This window comes from Ornithodoros turicata, chromosome 4 (assembly GCF_037126465.1).
Source record: "Ornithodoros turicata isolate Travis chromosome 4, ASM3712646v1, whole genome shotgun sequence".
Taxonomy (NCBI): Eukaryota; Metazoa; Arthropoda; class Arachnida; order Ixodida; family Argasidae; genus Ornithodoros; species Ornithodoros turicata.
This window is the reverse complement of record NC_088204.1, coordinates 16,206,819-16,227,871: the sequence shown is the minus strand read 5'-3', so window position 1 is coordinate 16,227,871 and position 21,053 is coordinate 16,206,819. Positions and strand designations below refer to the sequence as shown.

Genomic DNA, 21,053 nt, shown 5'->3' with positions numbered 1-21,053 from the left:
AAACAATAAAGCACGACTATATCATTACCATAACATCAACCTCTCCGACCCCACTTGCATACTCCACAATCTCCCGATCAGCGATTCCACAGGCACTCATCAACCTGCTGAGTGAAGGGAGACCGCACGCCCAACGAGCCCACAACCGCACAGAAGCTGACAGCGTTGGTAGCCTCGCTGTCCACCCCGTCAGCCTTCCACATTGTCTTCGAGAGAAGGCCGTGCGGTGAGATGACAGAAAAACAAAAGCGGCCGAAAGAAAATGCCCTCATCGATACAAAATATTGAAGACAGCTCTAACGCTACCACAACGGTGCAGGCAAGTGGGCCGGCCGGTGTAGGAGGGGTCGTTTCTCTAAATCACCGTTGTCTCGTCGATTTCGAAATGGTGAGTTGTAGCCGTGGTAGCGACGCTATCGCTCGTTAGTTGTCCGGTCCTCTGAAGTTATCGTGTCAAGAGTTGAACTCGAAACCAGTCACGAGAAAGAAAGAAAAGGAATGCGATCTCGCTTGCTCAACCGTTTAGTCAACAGCTACTATATGCGCTGCCGGGCCGCGGTGCGGCAATGAATGACATCTGCAGTTTGCTATAAGTACAATAAGTGGGTTTCATCATTTGGAGGAGGAACCACCTATACGCATGCAGGACTGATGTGTTCCTGAGGGTTTTTGGTCGTCCACGTCGGTAATGCAGAATGGCAGGCCATAACGTGGCGGAAACTGAGATATCCCGTGGGACGTTTTAATTGGTGATGTCATCAACCCGTCGAGGCCCGAATTCACAAACATTCGCGATATTGGAGGTTTGCCGAGGTTGGACTGCGTTGCTCGTGCGCGTCCATGCGCCTCTTTCACGAATCCCAAGTATGCGTTTTACGACTGGAGACGCTGACTCAAGAAGCTCCCACATATCGGGGTTATGTCTGTACTATGAAGCTTTTATACCCCTGCCTGACACACTGGCACGTTTGAACTCCTTTCCATTAAAGGTCCTTTACAGCTGTAAAGGACATCTTCGCGAAAGGAGATTGTGCCGGTGATACACTGCAAGAGCGACTCCTTTTCGTGTGTCGTTTGAAAAATTTACCCAAAGGTCAGGTACAGCCAGGTAGTTAGATAACAGTACAGTAAACATAACAATACGACCAATGAATTCAAAATACGCACTACAACTCCAATATCTGCGCTTAGACTTCGTGTGCTCGAAAAATGAAAACGCGGTCTAGCGTTCGTAAGAGAGTATTGTCGTCGTATCGCCCTTCGTTCGAGGCTACGCCACACGCCTTTACTAATGAAAAGGAGATCGCCGATCTCAGCTTCCCAAAAGGACCGCTTCGTAAAAGGAGATTCTCCTTTGCCGTGTGTCACGTCACGCAGTGCCTTTCCATTAGGTATCCCTTTGTGTAAATAGTTCAAACGTACCCGTGTATCTGTTTAGTAAGCCGAAGTGTGTTTATTTCAGCACGTGTTAGCCGAATTAAAGCCCTAGAAAATGACTGTTACGGGCACTACTTAGCGATCTCTCCTGGTGCATGTGGTGAATGAAAACGTTGCACAAACAAACATCAATTATATTTTCCGGTGCGTGCTGTACATTTATAGCACTCAAGTTTCGACTCACTTTTGTCAATCATATAAGCTATATGAATAACAGGGTTCTTAACTATTAGTTAGAAAAGTGACGTTTGCAAACCTTGGCGAATCTGACTATAAATTCTGACGTTCGCGAACCGCGTGAACCAACACTGATTTGTCTTGTCACCCAGAACTGGTTCCACGTCCATATTGAGTGGTGGACGGTCCAGCGTATATCCAGAGCGCTGTTCAAAGATTGTCGCTGCTAGATGTGAAACATCTGCAGTGCACCGTGCCGTCACGTATGTGTTCCATAGGTTCGACAATTCGGTGTACCAGCGACTGCTATCTTGTAAAGGGATGCTCCTAGTAACTGTTTTGCTACCGATTTTGTTCATTTGTCCTTGATGCCTCAAAGGGATCGACTGCTTGAGGAAAACAACAGGTTACGGCGCGCCTACAGGCCATCTGTCGTTCCAGATCGCACTCCTCCACTTTGGAGTCTGGACATTTCGCAATGACTTTGAATATACGATGTTAGTTCCACTCTGACAGAGAGAGAGAGAATTACTGATCGTCATACGAGCATTTTTATTGGCCAGACGACCGCCAGCCTTGTTTCCACGGGAAGACAGGCTCTAACATGTTGCGGTAACGTGGTAGATGCACATATAGATATGAGGAAAAATGACTCATACGTCGCCACTGGTGTAGCCGGCTGCAGGGCATTTTACATTATATCGCAGCTACGCAACATAAAACGTGAAGTTTACACGCGAAAAGTAGACAAGACAAACACACTATAATGTGAAGTTCGCACTCATATCGGCAATGTCTGCCTTAGCTCTGGCTCCTGTAAGCCAGTAAGTGTGAGTTTAAAAAAAAATGTGTAGGTGTCATTAAACTATCTTCACTGGATGTAATGCTCGCTTTTTACGCGTTAACCTAACCGTACGTAACTGTACCACTGCAACTATGCTCTATAGTTTGCACAGACTGTCATCTCCGTCTTTCTCTTTCTGCTATAAACCTTTTGTGACCCGTAAAGAAGCGCCATTATTGCAATACCACTGTTATTTACTGCTTGCACTGTACATATCATCAGGTTAATGTAATAAATTTTCTTTATATATTATTGCAATTACTGACGAATAATTCTGTTCGCTTCCACAAAAGTTGCTCAATTACTGTTTTTTTTCCTGGTAACACAGTCCATATAGACTATTTCATAAACTTCACATGTATACCACAAACATTACAAAAGTAATTTCCTTTCTACACTGACTCCTTGCTCGAATCCTCTAACTGACTTTTGCTCTGTTTCTTCCAAGAAAAATATCCCCCCTCCAAACAAATTCTCCTACGTGCTGCCCTCCCCGTCGGGCGAAACAAAGCATTTTTCTCTACGCTGTTCAATCAACAAACACCAGTAGCAGAAACTACATATCTCTTACACGGTTGCACGGACCTGCTGCGCGCACACACACACACAAAGTAAAGTCAGGAGAAACGGCAGCAGAGGTCGTGTACATGGTGTCTTGAAAACATCACGACTTTTAGCTCATTACAGGTCCGAAATATGTATCTTCTTTTCTCAAGCGCGAGGTCAGAGAGAAAGACCTTTTGTTCGCTACAGCGTCGGATGAGGTCGTGACAAGGCGCCGGGGCACCTGCCGAGAGTTTCGTTTTCTTTCCTTGAGCCCACACGCGCACTGATAATAGAGATAACAGCGTAACGAAGTAGTGTTTGTCTGTCGGCGTCTCTCGTTCTTCATATTCGCGTTCAAAATTGTTGCCGTCTTATGTACATGCAAAAACCGGCAAAACGACCTCGAGGGGCAGTGAGAGAGAGAAGGTCAAAGAAGGAGGAGAGGCAGCTAGGAGATGGTGTAATCGTTCTCCTGCGCATTGTTCATTGCAGATATTGGTTCTGTCCATTATGTTCCTTCCTATACGATATCTTTCAGTTATATCCTATATCTCTTCGATATCAAGATCTTTCTTCTCAGGCACTGATCGCCCAACGACGGAAGCAGAGACCTCTACAGGAGAAACGTCATCATGACGTTGGTAGACAGACTGGAACCGAAACAAATCAGAAGGGGAACGCTGGATTCCACGAATGGGCACTTGTTCGCTGCCTCCTATTGAAATAAAAGTGGGACCGAAGGTCTCGTCCCTTTCTGGGACCATCGCAATCCCCTCAAGGCCGCGGCTTTCGGGCGCGACCTTGTTCGTCCCCTAGCGTCGAGCGTAGTTCAACTCTACCAAATTGGTGGCGCTGTCGAACACTATGACGTCATTTGTTTACAAACAGGGATAGGTCTATTCTGCATCATTCCTCATGGGTGTGCCGCTCCCGCTCCTGTGACTACGTATACGGATCCCGGACACTTGCTCACCAGACAATTGCACACCGGACATTTGCCCCCCCCCCCCCAAAAGGCTCAAGACGGACAAATACTCACCAACCGTATCATCCAACTGTTACGTTATCACAATATTTGCCATATGTTTCGTGGCATATACAGGGTGTTTCACCTAACGTGATAAAAAAAATTCTAACTGGCGACGTAGTCGACGGAGGATTGTGGGACTTTCGGCAATTACCTTCTCGAAACTTTTGCCGCCATTTAGGAAGGCTTTGGACAATTTTTAATTGAGGGAAAGTTATTTTTTTGTCGCTTGAACTTTGAAAATTGCCAAGCGAACCTCACTTCTTTATAACAGAAATATGGAGTCATCCACAGATAACCGCGGACCCAACGAACTATGCGCAGTATCGCGACAGAAATAGTCCAATAGAACTTTTAAAATTTCCGTTTTAGCCCCACCTGCTTGATTGTCGCAAAGAAGCGCGCGCGAAATGTGCGTTTAGAGCAGGCAGTATCCCCACCTTCGTTTGTTTTGTTTTCTTTGTGATAACACGGTTGTCACTAGCATCAAGGTCACAGCGGGAAAAGAAAGGCAAAACAAGAGGCGGGAACATTTCCTCCTCTCCCCGCACCTTCCGTGCGCTCTTCTTTGCGATAGCCAAGCAGACGGGGCTTAAGCGGTATTTTTACTATTTTTTCGACTATTTCTGTTGCGATAGTGTGCATGGTTTTTGTTGGGACTGTGGTTATCCGTGAAGGACTTCATATTTCTGTAAAAAAAAAGTGAGGTTCGCTTGGCAATTTTCAAAGTTCAATTGAAAATAATAAATTTGCCTCAATTAAAAATTGCCCAAAGCCTCCCTAAATGGCGGCAAAAGGTTCCAGAAGGTAATTGCCGAAAGTCGCCAGTTAGAATTTTTTATCACTTTAGGTGAAACACCCTGTATCGCAGCGCAATTATTTTCATAAATATATTCCGCTAAAGAATGTAGGTGTATCTGATGAGGAGCTTGTTTCTTGAAGCTAGTCGTTTCAATTCGTTTCTGTATAGCTCCCATACAAATGCAAATACAGTTGTACACGCTTAGTACAAATTACGATTATCATCGTTCACTGTTCACACATGCATACTGAATATTTTTTGTTTGTTTCAACGCGTATCATGTATACTTCGGCAGTGAGGCACGATGGGAAGCTTCTTTGCCCAGCATTACCGGGTGATTTCATAGCCCTTATTCATACGGTAGGTGGAAATTCCTTGGGCGGTTGCACCTGAGAAACGATTTTGCCGTGGATTGTTCGCATAGATATCGGTTCTTCCAATTGCGTTCCTTCCTATACGTTTCGGTTGTATAGCCTATAAATCTTCGATATTTATATATTTGTTCTAAGGCACTGACCACCCAACGATGGAAGCACAGTTCTGCGGCATCCCTTATGGACACTGTTTACGTGCATCGCTGACATTACATCGCATAGAAAAGGAAGAAAAATAGAGAAACACAATTCACGCGCAAAGAGAAAGTGCTGTGATAATTGCAACTCAGTGAGCGGGCTCACATCTCCATTTTGTTTCTCCTATCATCATCATCATCATCATCATCATCATCAGCGTCATCGTCGTCATCATCATCATCATCAGTTTATATCCGTGTTCAACCTAAGAACGTCACCAAATGTAGTCTGTCAACCCATAATAGATTTGCTCCGCCTGAGAAAGTATACTGCAGCGCCACCACGTGCCGCCTTAGGGAGCTCCGATAGTTTCGGTGTCGGCGCACTGCTTGTCGCGATGTACAGTGACGCGGCTAGTTATTCCAGCCAATTGGGACAAGCGTAGTGCGGGGGCTTAAACGTGATCTTCTTTGGTTGAATACGACTACGTCTTTACGTTACGTCTTTTATATGGTGTACTCATTAGTAGCAGCGCCGTCTGGAGACATTGTGCATCGCAGAGAATAATGAGAGCAAGTAACATTAAACGCAGCGTGATTTGCTTATTATTATTATTTTTTTTTTATTATTATTATTATTATTATTATTATTATTATTATTATTATTATTTTGTTTTTGATTAGGTGCCAATGAACAACCCGGGGATCTAGGATGCTCTGAAATCACGTGGTTATCAACAAACGAAATATAGATGCAGAGTGTCAGCATGTCAATGGCCGTGGAAATTGAAACGTATTCTTAAGGGAGGATGCGTGAGAATTATTAGCATGCGTACTGAACCAATGTAGGAAACAGAAACTATGTATAGCATATACTAACTTTAATTGTGCAATGTGGCATACTGCGATGCATTCCGGAAGAGAAAAACATACAAAGCAATCCGCAGACATGGTATATGATCTCACTCACTTCCTGATTTTTGTCTCCGTACTTCCCACTTCACATCATCTATCTTACTCTGTTCAGAATCTGACTATATATACTGGAATAGAGCCAGCTGTTTTTCTGCCAGAACCACATCCGATTTACGTACGCGTGAAAAATAAATTTCAACACATATTTCACACGCCCTCGCTTTCTACGATGGTGCTTATGATGGGAAAGGGGGGGGGATGAAAATACGTCGTCGATGCAAATTCACCAGTAAAAAACCTGTGAGAACCAGGTCTGAAGCTGTTAACAGGGTCATTCGTTAACGCTATCCTGAATGCAATCTTTCCTGCGCACGAAACATTGCACGTCCGTCTCGGGAGAGGCATGCCGGACAAAAGCGCCGGGGCGTGGTACGCGTGAATACGTTGAAGATGAGCGCCGCGATAGTGCTTTTTGATAGTTATATTTATAGTTAGATAGTTACACTTTCGAGCAGAATGGCTTGCTATAGTTTCGAAGAAAAAAGATCGAGCGGTTTCCCCCGCATAGAGAGAGGCCAGTTCCCCTTGTGGACATACAGCAGTGCGGCGGAAGAGTGAAACCACAGAGATCCTCTACTTCGCTGTTGCTACGTCTCTAGCTGAATTCATCAATAGTAATATTCACCAAGCAAGCAATATCAATCAATCAATCAGGGATGCTGATTGCCTGTTCTTACGTGCATTTTATTTCTTTCCTTTTCACTTCCTTATTTATTTGTTTGCCTGGTAAACCCACTGAAAAACGACATGTTCCACTCATGTAAACAGCAGTACGGAACATTAAATGAGGGAAAATTGTTCTGAAAGATACGTGTACGAGGGTGCAGTTCCTTGCACAATGTCTCTGTTTTTCTTCTCTCTGTTCTTCTTCTTCTTTATCTTTTATTTTTACTTGGACCTTCCTTGAATGTACTGGTACTACATCAATGCATCATGTCGTAACTATATAAGCAATACTAGCAATGCTCTTACTGATACATTTCGCTCATTCGCTCATTTTAAACTTAAAAAAAAAAAAGGTTGACGTTTTTAAAAAGATATCAGGACGACACCCATATACATATTCACCATGACCTGAACAGAATTCTCCACCCCCGCCTCCAAATGTTCCACGCTCGCGCGCGAAGCCAATAGCAGAGTCGAATGCCTTCGCTTATACGTATATTCTTATTTCCTGTTCCACTTGGGCATCAATTCATCTCCATCAATCTTATTGCTTTCCTTCTGAGCTTTTGTCTTCCCTGCGTCCAATTGACTTCATTACGCCTAACATGTCCCTTCCTCCTCGCCACTGTTTTGCAGTCATTATCTTTCCACCCGGTAGCCTTAGATCGAAACGAAGCGCAACCCACCCGACCTCTGCAGGTCATACGTCGGTGGGAAGCTGTCTGACTTCGCCAAAATGAAAGCTGGTTAAATGGAAGCAAAGGCATGCCGAGGAGTGCATACGTATAGCATTTTCTTTTCTTGCTTTTTTTTTTTCTCGCAGACAACAAGAAGGACAGCACGTTATCGATTATATCATTCATGCTGACTAAAATGAATCACCGTTGAGTTCGACGCTAATGCTTGCGGAAGGAAAGAACGAATAGCGAACCGATTGGTCTCGGGCTTCTAAATGTTTCGCGACAAAGGATATATATGCAATTAGCACCCACTTGGGGGGGCTTACATACCGGGAGTCGATTCTAAAGGATGACGGTGCTGAAGCATTATGCACTTGAGGGCCTTGGCCTTGTTTTTATTTTACAGATTCTATTATTGGCAATGAAGTTTTGATTGCTTAGAGTGCTATCATCATCGTCTCTTTCCAATACAAAAATGCCAAGAACTGTGGCTAAAAAAAATTCGTATTGGTAATAAAAGTTCATTATAATAAAAGTCTTTTAATCGTATTATTATAAAAATTATTAATAAAGCCATATTACGGCAGTATCGTTAATACCATTCGAACTGCATCAATGAAACGCATATACGAGTATAAGTTGCCAAAATTAGTTGACCAGCATACCGGGTCGTGAGTTATCTTTGCTCACTGCACTTTTGCATTGGTTCTCGGATCATTGCGAGGATATGACATGATTGATTGATTGAACATGAAAGAACTGATGTTCTGAGGCTGGAACAACATAGAAGGGACAAATACATACAAAGCCTCAATTTGCCTAAGAAATTAACGATGTGTTAGCTTAGCTCAATTGGTAGAGCCCTGGACCGCTAATCCAGAAGATGTGGGTTCGAGTCCTACAGCTGGCTAACCTTTTCAGTGACTTTCATCTTTCATCATTGATTGATTGGTTGCGATATAAGAAAATAAAAACAATACTGGATACTCCAGTACTCGTGAATAGAAAAGAAAACAGAAAAACCAACCTCAAGACAGACATGATGTCAATATACTATAGCATCTGCCACGTTCCAGTGTATTTCCTTTCTACTACAGTAGGACCCCTGTACAGAACTGACCCTAACGAATATGTGAATAATAGTTCAAATATCCAACCACCACCAGCTTCGTTCACCGCTTTTGCATTTCTTCCTCGTATTGCCCATCGGAACAAACCTGTCGTCCAATACATCTAATTTAAACCGAGACTGAAGAACTTCTTGCCTCATGTATGCTTACCTTTTGTCATTCATTTTCTTGGAAAAGAAATTCAATTCCGACACCACAACCTACTTACCACTTCATTTATCATACACAGGGAAACGCGGAAGAAAGTATTCTGCGCGGTCGTCATAAATATATACTTGGAAGACGTTTCGAACTCCGTTCCTCTATTTCGCCTCATCGACCGAGCACGAAATTGATAGTCGCCGTGATATACATAGCCCCGATGTATATCTATATATATACAAGGGGGTTTCTTCTTTTTTTTTTACTTTACATATTTTTTATTAAAAAAACTATGATAACATAGATGTCGTTTTCGCAGAGTTATACACGGCCAGCCGGACTTCCTCTCAAGGAGGGTATGTAACTATTCTAGATGACTACTTAACTAAAAAGCATTAATGAACTCTTGAATTAGATACAGGTAGAGCTGAGTCTCCGTTGAATGTCCTGCGACACCTCTGTGCTGCCCGCTGGGTACTTTCTGCAAAGGCACCGCTTGTTTTACACCGGTCCCTCATAAGCCAGATGTTGATGTATCGTCTTCCAGTGTTGCATAACCTTTGTCCCTCGTCCGAGCATGGGTTGGAAACTGTCCTTGCAAAGAGTATGAAAATATGCCTTGGCGTTCACAAATCAACGCCAACTGCCCCTGTCATGGCTGAAGCCAAGGAGCCTTCGCTGGCCTTCATGCGGACGGCGCAATCTCTGGCGCACTCTATACATGAAGCTCTCCACATGAGGTTGGTGGGAGCGTGCTATGCGGCGAAGTTCATTTCTAAAGGCTGGTCCACACTGCCACGTTCGCGCTTACGGGCTACGGGTTGCGCGTACGTAGTACCGATCTTGTTGCCGGCTACCCGTTCCTCCATCGTTCACATTACTACGTTTCGGCGCTCCGTTCCTCCAATGAGGAGCGGCCTCCTAAATCGCCATCCTTCCGAAGAAAAGTGAAATAGAGCCACAGAGTAGCATGGCGTCCAGCGTCCAGCACCTCGGTGCCGGCTGCCTTGGAAGACAATCAGACATTACTTGACGATGTTCTTAACTGTTAACTGTTAATGTTCTTAACTTAACGCCATCGTCGACAGTGCAACGTACAACTCCCTACTTCGGACAGATTCATTGAGTAAAGATATCACCTGACAGACCCACTGCTATGCTAATTGCCATCCATGAGTTTTCTTTTTTCGTGGCATCTCTGTAGTCGCTTCTTTTGCTATTGTATTGCCAGGGAAACTTCTCAACTTGGAGAATAAGAGCTTCTAGGACATCCAATGTTTCCGCCATCTTTGCAAGGAGACGCGCGAGACAAAACGCTTGCGCGGCATCCGAACTTTTCTGCCATCCTATTGGCCAGTGCGCTTACGGTTACGGAGCTTGCGGGAGAAAAGTTGGAGTTGCCTCAACTCCTTGCGGAAACGATCTTGCGGGCGCCGTCTCTTCGTCGTCATGGCAACCCCCACCGTAAGCGCCCGTAACCCGTAGACGCAAGCGTAAACGTGACAGTGTGAACCAGCCTTTAAGAGTGTATACCGTGACAAAACAAATCTAGCTGCATCGTTCTGTACTTTTTCGCTTTTACTATCAGCTACGAGTTATCTCGTTTTTCAACCAAACAGCGAGTTCCCTGATACTAAATGATCACCTTCACCCGTCTTGTGTTCCAAAAAGAACAGAGCACATGTACGTATATTCGGTACCGGGGAGTTGGACGAGAGGCCCAACTATAATACCTCACAGGTTATGCGCTCGCCCACCAAGGAGTAAAACAGACCCTTATATATTATGCTACGCCGAATATTTCTCACAGCGCCCAATATATATTACGAGTACGGACGTTCCCAATTTCTCACACGTACGCTACTCAACGGGAAGTCCTGGAAGACGAAATGAAAATCGTTAATAACGTTCCAACATTATACCAATGGAAGCTCCATAGCGCGCAAATATCGGCTTCGAGAGCGTTATTAATCTTGTTGGCATACTATTAACAATGAGAGAGCGGCTTATAGCCTGCGCTATTACTGCGTCATTAGCAGAGCTTTTGTGAAGGGACTTGATGGGATTCCGTGCAACACAGTGCAAGCAGAAGCTTATTTGTGGCTTGCGGTACTCCCACGTACCGAACACACTAAAGCAAACGGGATGATAAGAAGTGGATTCCGCGACCAGGCAAGGATACCGGCTTCAATTAAGGCGGTGGATATGGTACCGTTATTTGTTAAACGTTACAGGGTGTTAGTAGACCTCCGGTTACGTCAACGTGAGAGTATCGCGCCCGTACGCAGCACGTATGACTGAGACTTTTATTCGTTGATGGAATGCAGTATAGATTCGGTACTAGTTCGAAGGCCCACGTCAATAGCGGTTAACTAAAACTATCTACCCTCTACGAACTCGTCGTTATATTGAAATTGTATCGAATTTGTACTCCGCAAGTTTACTTGGTCGTATTAAATATCCTGAAGAGAAATTGTCGTTTCATCAAACTGTAACAGTTATGATACTTTTCCTTCGTTTTCATTCGTGGCGAATGAATCCCTCCGCCCCCCCCCCCCCTCTGGCGTTCTCTTTCATGTGTTTCGTAGCTTAACGCAACCGGATGATAAACATCATTCTATTTTGCCCCTGATAGATTTATAGACGGTTTGCGCTTACTTTCCAGTCTTTTCCGACATCTACTCCTCCTATACTGGTATACATGCAGTAGCGTTCTTTCTTTGTTTGTTTGTTTGTTTGTTTGTGTGTGTGTGTGTGCCTGTGTGTGTGTGTGTGCGTGTGTGTTTCATCACCTTCCTTTTTGCAGCGTAGCGCAGTCAGTGGAGGGCAGCTCAATTGCACATAACTTTAACTTCATTCCCATATCTCACATCTAATGTTTCGGTAATGGGGTAGTACACTGCTCTCCAGTGGTGAACCACCCCAGGTATAGTCACGATTGATTTGCTGTTGTTGTTGTTCGTTTGTTTTCGACCTCGGTATAATATATATGTGTCTTTGGTGTTGCATTGATCAGATTGGATTGAATCGATGCTGAAGAATTCTTCATGCGTGCGCAAAATATTTCAAGCTCCCCGTGCCGAGTATAGCTCGATCGCTTCCTGTTCCGTACGATCATTGCCAGAAGCAAAAATTATCATTCCTGTCGTCATATAGGGACCAGATCGTAAGTAGAGTTCAAACAGCGCAAGATCACCCCTTCACAGAGATGGGGCAAAAAAGAAAGAATGGAGCAGTAAGCTGTAATCACCCAGTACGACTGGTCTTCCTGGTTTCGTCGAAATCGATACTGATAATCGACGTAATTATAACAATTGTACCAGAACCATACTGATTACGTGCACGTGACATCGTTGATAAACGTTACCTGTGGTACCGATTCCGCAGCCTTTAATTTCTGCCTCACGTATAGTCGTAACCGACACGTAATTTCGCTTGTACTAAACGGACTAACGTCGTTCGAATTTCATTTACTCCGCGTTAATAATGCAGCTTGGAAATGCGTATTTAATATTAGACCAGCGATTTAGTGTGGGACTCGATTGCAGGGGTGTGTGCATATGCAGAATACGAGAGCACTGCACCCATTATAAATGCGCATAACAGTGTCGAATCGGGAAAATGTGTTTCATGGGGAATTGAAGAAGGCTTTTACGTGATCGGACATTCAATAACAACGGTAGTTGAATGGAACTGTGAGGAAGTGAAATAAATTTAATTAACTAATTGATTAATTACCAAAAAAGAGACTTTGCTTTAATGGTGAAGTTCTGCATATAGGTTCTGCATAAGTTGTACACACGAAATTTAGCATTGGATGTCCTATACGCGATCGGAAATTCAGTAACAACGGTAGCTGTATGGAACTGCGAGGGAGTGAGATATCTTTAATTAATTGATTGATTAGGAAAATTAGAAACAACTTTAACGATGAAGTTCTGCATAGGTTCTGCATAGGTTGTACACACGTACTAGCATTGACTGTCCTACACATATTGGTGTCGCTGTTCTGAAGTTTGCAGCGGTTCCTCGATCCCGTCGTATGAATGTGTGTATGAGTGAGAAAAATGTAAGAGTGAAAGGGGGGTGAGTGAGAGAGTGGTTGGTTTTTCCCTTCAGATGACGCACCCTTGGAAGTCGCTGGGGAGGTGTGTTAGCTTAGCTCAATTGGTAGAGCCATGGATCGGTAATCCAGAAGATGTGGGTTCACACTCTGATGCCGAAACGCACTATGAACGCTGTGAAACGTGCTTCCACGTTGTGCTAGCAGTTGGAAATATTTCGCCCGACTCATGTTTTCGCGTTTCGTAAAACGTGCTAACTGAAATAAACATTCTTTTCTCCAGGCTTCTTCGCCAATGAATGCCACAGCTGTGAGCGACTGGTATTAAACAGTTGTAAACTGCAGTGCCCATAATTGCCCCAGCTGGACGCGCGCCACGGACGTTTAATTTTTGTATCTCACGCGCATTTTTTGAGCAGCCTAACCCCGTCTCTACGTACACAAGTTGTCTCCAAAGGTGCGCAGTCACAATCAAGGAATTAAGGTCTTGTGGGGAGACCAACTGGTGTACTTGCTGTTTACACTGCCTTATCTTTATAGATTGGCACCCGCACGCTCGTTTTGACATCGCCTACATCTGATCCCGGTCTCGTCACTTCCTCAACGAACGTCATGTCCTTCACCGGCGGAACTATTTAAGAATCTGCACTGCTGCTTCACATCACAGTCTTGTGGGGAGACCAACTGGTGTACTTGCTGTTTACACTGCCTTATCTTTATAGATTGGCACCCGCACGCTCGTTTTGACATCGCCTACATCTGATCCCGGTCTCGTCACTTCCTCAACGAACGTCATGTCCTTCACCGGCGGAACTATTTAAGAATCTGCACTGCTGCTTCACATCACAGTCTTGTGGGGAGACCAACTGGTGTACTTGCTGTTTACACTGCCTTATCTTTATAGGTGAGCTAATTAGGAACCTTTGATTTGTCTGTAATCTCCCCACGAGACTGTAAATTGTGTGCCACTATGTCGTCACAGAACTCCGCTATCTGCCTGTCATGTTTGCAAAATATTGATAAGGATTCACTTACATGTAGTAGTTGTGAAAATCGTTATCACTTCTGTAACTTGTAAAACGCATGACGCAAGGACCCACAGCCCTAGCGGTTCCTCAAGCGCGCAAGATCCCATGTTGTCGACAATCTTGCTAGAGCTTCGGAGTATTGGCCAAAAAGTTTCAACAGTTCTTAGTAGAATGGACATCCTGGAATCAAAAATGGAATCTCTTTCACTAAAGCATGATACGCTTGCCAGCCGTGTTAACGAAAACGCGGTCTCACTTAATGAGCTGTCCTCCTGCACGACGAACCTTCAAAGCGCTCTAGCACAGAAGGATGCGGAGGTTTCAGCACTAAAAATACAGATAAACGACATGGAACAGTACAACAGGCGCCACAATCTAGAACTTCGAGGGGTTCTTTTGCGTCCCAAGGAAGATGTACTGGAAATTCTTAACCTTGTTGCTGATAAGCTTAAAGTTTCCCAACTCTCACGCGCCGACATCGAAGCCGCGCATCGACTCCCTTCAAAGAACGACACAGCTCCTGCCATCATCGTACGTTTTAAGGATAGGCAACTGAGGGATCACTGGCTGAGTAAAAGACACCAACTAAAGACTCAAGATACATGTGGAAAATCCTGATCTACCACCGTCGGTTTTCCTCTGCGAGAACCTAACCGCATATAACAAGTCACTGCTTTGGCATGCAAGAACAACGGCAAAGGAAAAAAATTATCAGTACGTCTGGGTACGAAATGGCCATGTCCTCATGCGTCGTGATGCAGACTCCGGTGTACTGCGCATAAAAAGCTTGAGTGACCTCACTGGGCTGTGATGTGACGCGGCTAATTTCCTATTTTCATGTCTTTAGTTTCACTAGACTGCTTTAGCAAAACGTGCCCTTATTATCCTTTCACAGCTCATTTGAATATACGAAGCCTTGGAAAGCATTTCGATGAAATAAAAACAGTAATCCAGCTGCTGGAAAATAAGCTGTCGTTTTTTGCACTAACTGAAACGTGGCTGCAAAAGGAGCGTGAAGCCTATTTTAATATTGCAAATTACGAGGCTGAGTTCAGTCATAGAGACGGCAGGCAACACGGTGGTGTTGCCCTTTATATTCGCTCTGGGATACCCTACACAGTGAGAACCGACATTTCATTTTCCTGCCAGCTTGTAGAATCTTTGTTTATAGAGGTACCCAATTGTCCTCCTGCCATTTGCACTTTCGCTCACCGTCCTGTAATCATAGGCGTAGTGTACAGATCACCGGACTCGATTTTAACGGAATTTTTGGACGCACTGGATACGACGCTGCATTTCATGTGCCAACAGAGATTTAACGTGATTCTAGTTGGAGATTTTAATATCGATCTCTTACAAAGTAATTCAGCTGCGTTAGATTACAGCGATATCTTGGCTTGTTCCGGGTTCAAGCAACTTATCACTTCAATAACTCGCTTTGGAAGACCAGAACATGGAACTCTCATCGACCATGTACTGACAAATATCCCCGCTGATAACCTGATATGTGGTGTTGCAGGATGTGATATAACGGACCATGAAATGATTTATGTAGGCGCGAAGGAGTCTGTACAGGTTGGCCCTGATTGCGTCCGACACACCCACATTAATTACGGATCCCTAGAACGTCGTCTAAGTCAGATGTCCTGGGATTTCTCTTTGCACACAGACGTGACCGCGAAACTAAATCACTTCTTGTCAACTTTATCGGAGATGATTCGACCAGGTCCCCCAAACTCACCTCGGAAAAGCGTGCAACGAAGAAGGCGGCCACTAGATACCCCACTGTTGCCGTTCCTGATCACTTCAGCGCGCTAAGTTTAGCGGCAAAATGTTTTTGTTGTTTCTGCGAATGAATCTAGTCTTTATATGTCCAAATAAAACGCGTATAACAACTTTCTCTGTCGTGTTTCACTTTTTGGTCCCGTTTTTAAACGTGTTGAGCGATCGGAAGGATCTAGTGCACGGCTGCGTGCATCACATAGCGTACCTGTCGTACCAGGCGCCGCAGGCGCTGCAGTCGTCCATTTCTCCTTCGGTGACTTGGCCTGGCTTGGATTGTGCTTCAACTGGATCTTTAGCGCGCTACAATCCACGTAAGCCAACGTCTGGTAACAATGGGGTATCTAAGGGCGGCCTCCGGCATTGCACGCATCGGGATAGGAAGAAATACATGGGAAAATGGCGACCTTGGGGGACCTGGATTCGACAGAGCTCTTCCAGTACTGCACCTAGTAAGCGTAACACGATTCGACAACCATGGATTACAAAGGCAATACTAAAAAGCATAAAACATAAAAATAACTTGTACATCAAGCTACGGGGTTCACCGTCAAATTCTAATTTACGACTGAGATACAATAAATACAATAATACCCTTAGGAATGTTCTTCGAGTAGCAAAAGTCAACTACTACTCCAAAATTATCGCTGACGCTAGTGATAGCCCCAAAGCCATGTGGAACGGGATTAATCGCATCCTGTCGAAAAGGAATGTCGAGGCTGATACTGCTATCTCACTCTTAAGCAGTGACGTACTTCTAACCAGTCCCGTTGCCGTGGCAGAGAAGTTTAACGATTACTTCTGCAACATTGCGAAAAGCGTGCCTCAGCTAACCGAGTTCACGCAAACGTTTCCGTTACCTCCTGTAAACAAACATAGCCTTTTCCTAGGACCATCTACACCTGATGAAGTACTTTCGATTATTAAGACACTGAAATCGTCAAATTCATGTGGCCACGATGGCATATCGGTAGCTCTTTTGAAAAGATTTGGTCATTTGCTCGCTGCACCATTGGCGACACTGGCAAGCGATATCTTTTCCCAGGGGTCTTTTCCGGATTTGTTAAAGGTTGCTAAGGTTATTCCAGTTTACAAAAAGGGCAGCAGGACAATGGCTGGTAATTATCGTCCTATATCTATACTTCCTTCTATTAGTAAGGTGTTCGAAAAATTAGTGCTGCTGAGGCTTGAATTCTTTTTCGAAAAATATAAATTACTACATCCATTCCAGTTCGGTTTTCGCCCGGGGAAATCCACAACCTTAGCGTTGGTAAATGCCACTGAAAAGATTAAGCGTAATATCGAAGCAAAACTACTTACCATGGGCATCTTTATCGACTTGACAAAAGCTTTTGATTTAATAGATCATCAGATCCTGCTTAAAAAACTTGAGAGGTACGGCATACGTGGCTTAGCTTTGAACTTATTGACCAGTTATTTGGAAAACCGGAAACAATACGTAACACTCAGTAACTCTAATTCTTGCATTAGAGCACTGACAACAGGCGTTCCTCAAGGCTCTATTTTGGGACCTTTCCTATTTCTTATCTATGTTAATGATCTCCATGATTACCTACATGAAGACTGTTTCATTTACGCGGACGACACTAACATTTTTATTGACGCATCTAACACTATGAGCTTGTTTGCAAAGGCAAATAACGTTTTACGTCGGTTCTCCATCTGGCTTTCTGCCAACAAACTGGTTCCAAATATCGATAAGACTTCATACGTAATATTTCGCCCACGACAAAAATATTTGGACCTAGACCAGGAAAAGCTATACCTCGCAGGCCGCCCTCTCAGCAGAGAGTCTTCAGTCAAATTTCTCGGCGTTATTTTACATGAAAACTTATCATGGGATGATCATGTTAAGTTTGTCCGACTCAAAATCACCTCCGCCTTGTTCGCACTTTCTAAGTTAAGACAATTTCTTTCTATCCAGGCGCTTCTAATGGTTTACCACGCTCTAATCCACTCCAATATTTCGTACGCTCTGGAGGTCTATGGGCTGACCTATCCCTCCACCCTTCTTCCTATTTTACACTCCCAAAGAAGGGCCCTGAGGATAATGTTGTTCATACCCCCCCGCGAATCAATAGCGTTTGCCTTTCAGTGTTTGTCAGTGCAAAATGTTTATTCTCTTGTTAAGCATAAAGTCGCACTTTTCATGTACAAGTTGATCCATGGGGCTATCACGGACCACTTGATCTCTCTCAATCGTGTTCATACATTGTACAACCTACGTCATCAGCCTGACATGCTTCAACCTCCTTCTTCACGTACAAATTATGGTATATTTTCAATGTCTTTCTTTGGTTCCAAGGTATGGAATTCCCTACCGTTGCATATCAGAACCCTGTCTTCCTTTTTTCAATTTAAGAGGTATTCCCGTTTACATCTCTCACAATGGTAATGGGACACGAAAGCTCTATGATTTAGTAATGATCTCTTCCTTTCTTTCTTGACATAACACGCCCTTGATATGACTTATAATATTGTTTTATAATATGTATAATATGTCGGTAATGCTCTTTGCTTACTATAGGTTGCACCATAATGTTTCACTTTCCTTGTCAATGCATTTTTGTCAATTGTTTGTCAATGTCTTTTTTTTTTCTTCTTTCTTTCCCACAAGGCTTGTTATATATTCATGTACGTCTGTGTATCTACTGCTGGGACTGTTACACAGGGCACGCCCTCACAGTCCCATTTGTAATTCATTGAAACTCAGAAAGAGTAAATAAAACCTGAAACCTAAGGCGGAAAAGACAACAACAACAACAACAACAACTGTATTTTGACTTTGGAGAGTGGGGAGGTTCATCGGCAGAGGCGATACTCTACCCCATTGCCGTTGGGAATGTGGGGAATAAAATAACGAGCCCCTTCACAATAACGAACGAAGTCCGATGGTGTCCAGAAATGTCAAAAGAGCTTTGAGCGCAGATCGTTGCTGGGCTGGATTGGGCCAGGGACCAAGCAATTTCGATAGGGAGAAGGGGCGAGAGTCAAGCTGTCGAAGAGACTCGGAGAGTGCGGTTCGGGAAGGTTGGTAGTGGGGGCAATGAAGAAGAATGTGCTCCAGATCCTCAAGAGCACCACAGTGGCAGCAGGTGGGAGAGTCAACTTGTCTCAAGCGGTAACGCCAGTGAGCTGTAAAGGCCACATCGAGGCGCATTCGGTGGATTAGTGCAGCATCTTGACGAGAGATGTTTCGTGGCATGCGGAAAGCGAGCCTTGGATCAACTCTGCTCAACATAGATGGGGGAGAATGTCGGTTGTCCATTGGCGGGAAGCCAGGGGTGTCACGAGGCATCGCAGAATGGAACGGCGTGTCCTCTCAGCAGAACAATACTGGTCCGTTTCCGATACGAGAGTGCTGCTTCTGCGGCGCTGTCTGCCTGCTCGTTCCCCACGACGCCACAATGGGCTGGAACCCACTGGAGAACGAGCCTGTGGCCTGCTGCGTAGACAGTGTGGTAAGCCATTAACACATCTGTGACTAGGGGTGCGGATGGGCCTCGTATGTCGGAATTTTCAATAGCTTGAAGTGCAGATTTGGAGTCTGTGAAGACTGCCCATTCCCGCGGTGTAAAATCAGCGATGTGTTGTAGAAAGAAAAGGATGGCATAGAGTTCCGCAGCAGTGGAGGAGGTTGGATGTGAAAGGCGTCGTCCGTGCACTACGCCTTCGGATGGTATGACGAATACTGAGGCGGACTTGTTGTTTCGGGATGCGCCATCGGTATATGCTGCCGTAAACCTAGGAAACTTCTCGCCTACCAGAGCATGAAAATGGGCTCGGAGGACTTGAAGGGAGACCTGATTTCTTCTTTCCAGAAGGTTTGAAAGGCTTACAAAAGTCGGCGGTACCGGCAGAGACCAGGGGGCTTCCGGCGGTATAATGTCCAGGCCGAAAAGAAAGACAAATATCGCTTCCAGGAAGCAACTACTCTTGATTTCACAACGAAACTTTCGAAGGGCAGAGCACGATGTTCAACCACAACCTTTGGGGCACGCGTGTCAACCCCGCCCCCTTGGCACGCACCCATTTCGTTTCTTTTTCTTTCTTTTTTTCTGCCGGTTTGAAATTGCGTTTTCCGAAATACTAATACGAAACGATCGGTTATTTGCACACATGTTTCATGTACAACGGGTATAAAAAAACAATAAATAAATAGGAAGAAGAAGAAGAAAGCACCGGAAAAACTTGTTTTCAAAACATCTTATTTTCACTGCTACGTATAGTTTCCACCATTATTGAGGAACCTGTCAGAGCGAGGTACGGTTCTTGCGTCCCCGGCATCGCAGAATGATGCCACCTGTTACGACACTAAGGTACGGAGCGATAGCCCAATTTTTCATGTCAAGACTTTCTTCACACTTTGTCTTCGTCGTTTTACAAAATGTGAAAAAAGTCGGGGTGGGGAGGGGTGGGGGTGGTATCGTTTATCGAAAGAAAGAAAAAAATAATAATAAGAAGGAGAGGGCGGTCTGCCTGCCGAGACGGCGGCAGGCAAGTTGTCACAGAAAGTCGGGGCATGAAAAACTGGACTATCCCACCAGAGTTTAGTTTCGTAACAGGTGGCATGGTGCGATGAGGGGATGTGGCGGTGACGGGGACACATTTTCTTCTTCGCCGTTTTGAGGACGCTAGAGTCACTAAATAAGCTACGCTTCAGAGTAGCGACACTGAGCCGCCATGTTGTTTCGGATGACCTCCAGCGCCATCCATTTAGCGCTCTGCTGAACTTCTGCTTCCACTTCTTCTTCCACTGCTTCCACTGCTGAACTTCACCTTCATCTATTTCTACTGCCAAAATAGAGGTGGGGCTGGAGGTCATCCGAAACAACATGGCGGTTCAGTGTCGATACTCTGAAGCGTAGCTTATTTAGTGACTCTAGAGGACGCAAGACGGTAGCAATGTTGGGGAGGTAAACATTGCTTCCAGCACCGCGTGTCGGAGATTTCCCGCGCACGTCAAAAGAACCCTAGGTGGTCGAAATTACCTCCAGTCCTATACCCTGCGCGGCACGTGAAACATGTCGCCACACAAATAGGTGGACTCGCCTTACGTGTAAATTTATTCCCAATTATTATTATTCGTCGTTTTCACGTTCTCTGAGAAAGCGGCCACGACGACAACGTTTTCGTCGTCTGTTTTCACAAACTGTCCGAGAACTGTCCCTTCGACCACGCGCAGCAAGTATATATGAAAGGCAGCCGGGCGGCTGGATTGCC

At 44.7% G+C, this 21,053-nt stretch overlaps 1 non-coding gene across 1 annotated transcript; it reads left to right on the top strand.

Annotated features, from left to right (window-relative positions):
• Positions 1–8,502: 8,502 nt before the first annotated feature.
• Trnas-gcu (transfer RNA serine (anticodon GCU)) lies at positions 8,503–8,575 on the top strand. Its single transcript has one exon. It is a non-coding gene; the product is annotated as a tRNA-Ser (tRNA).
• The last annotated feature ends 12,478 nt before the right edge of the window (positions 8,576–21,053 follow it).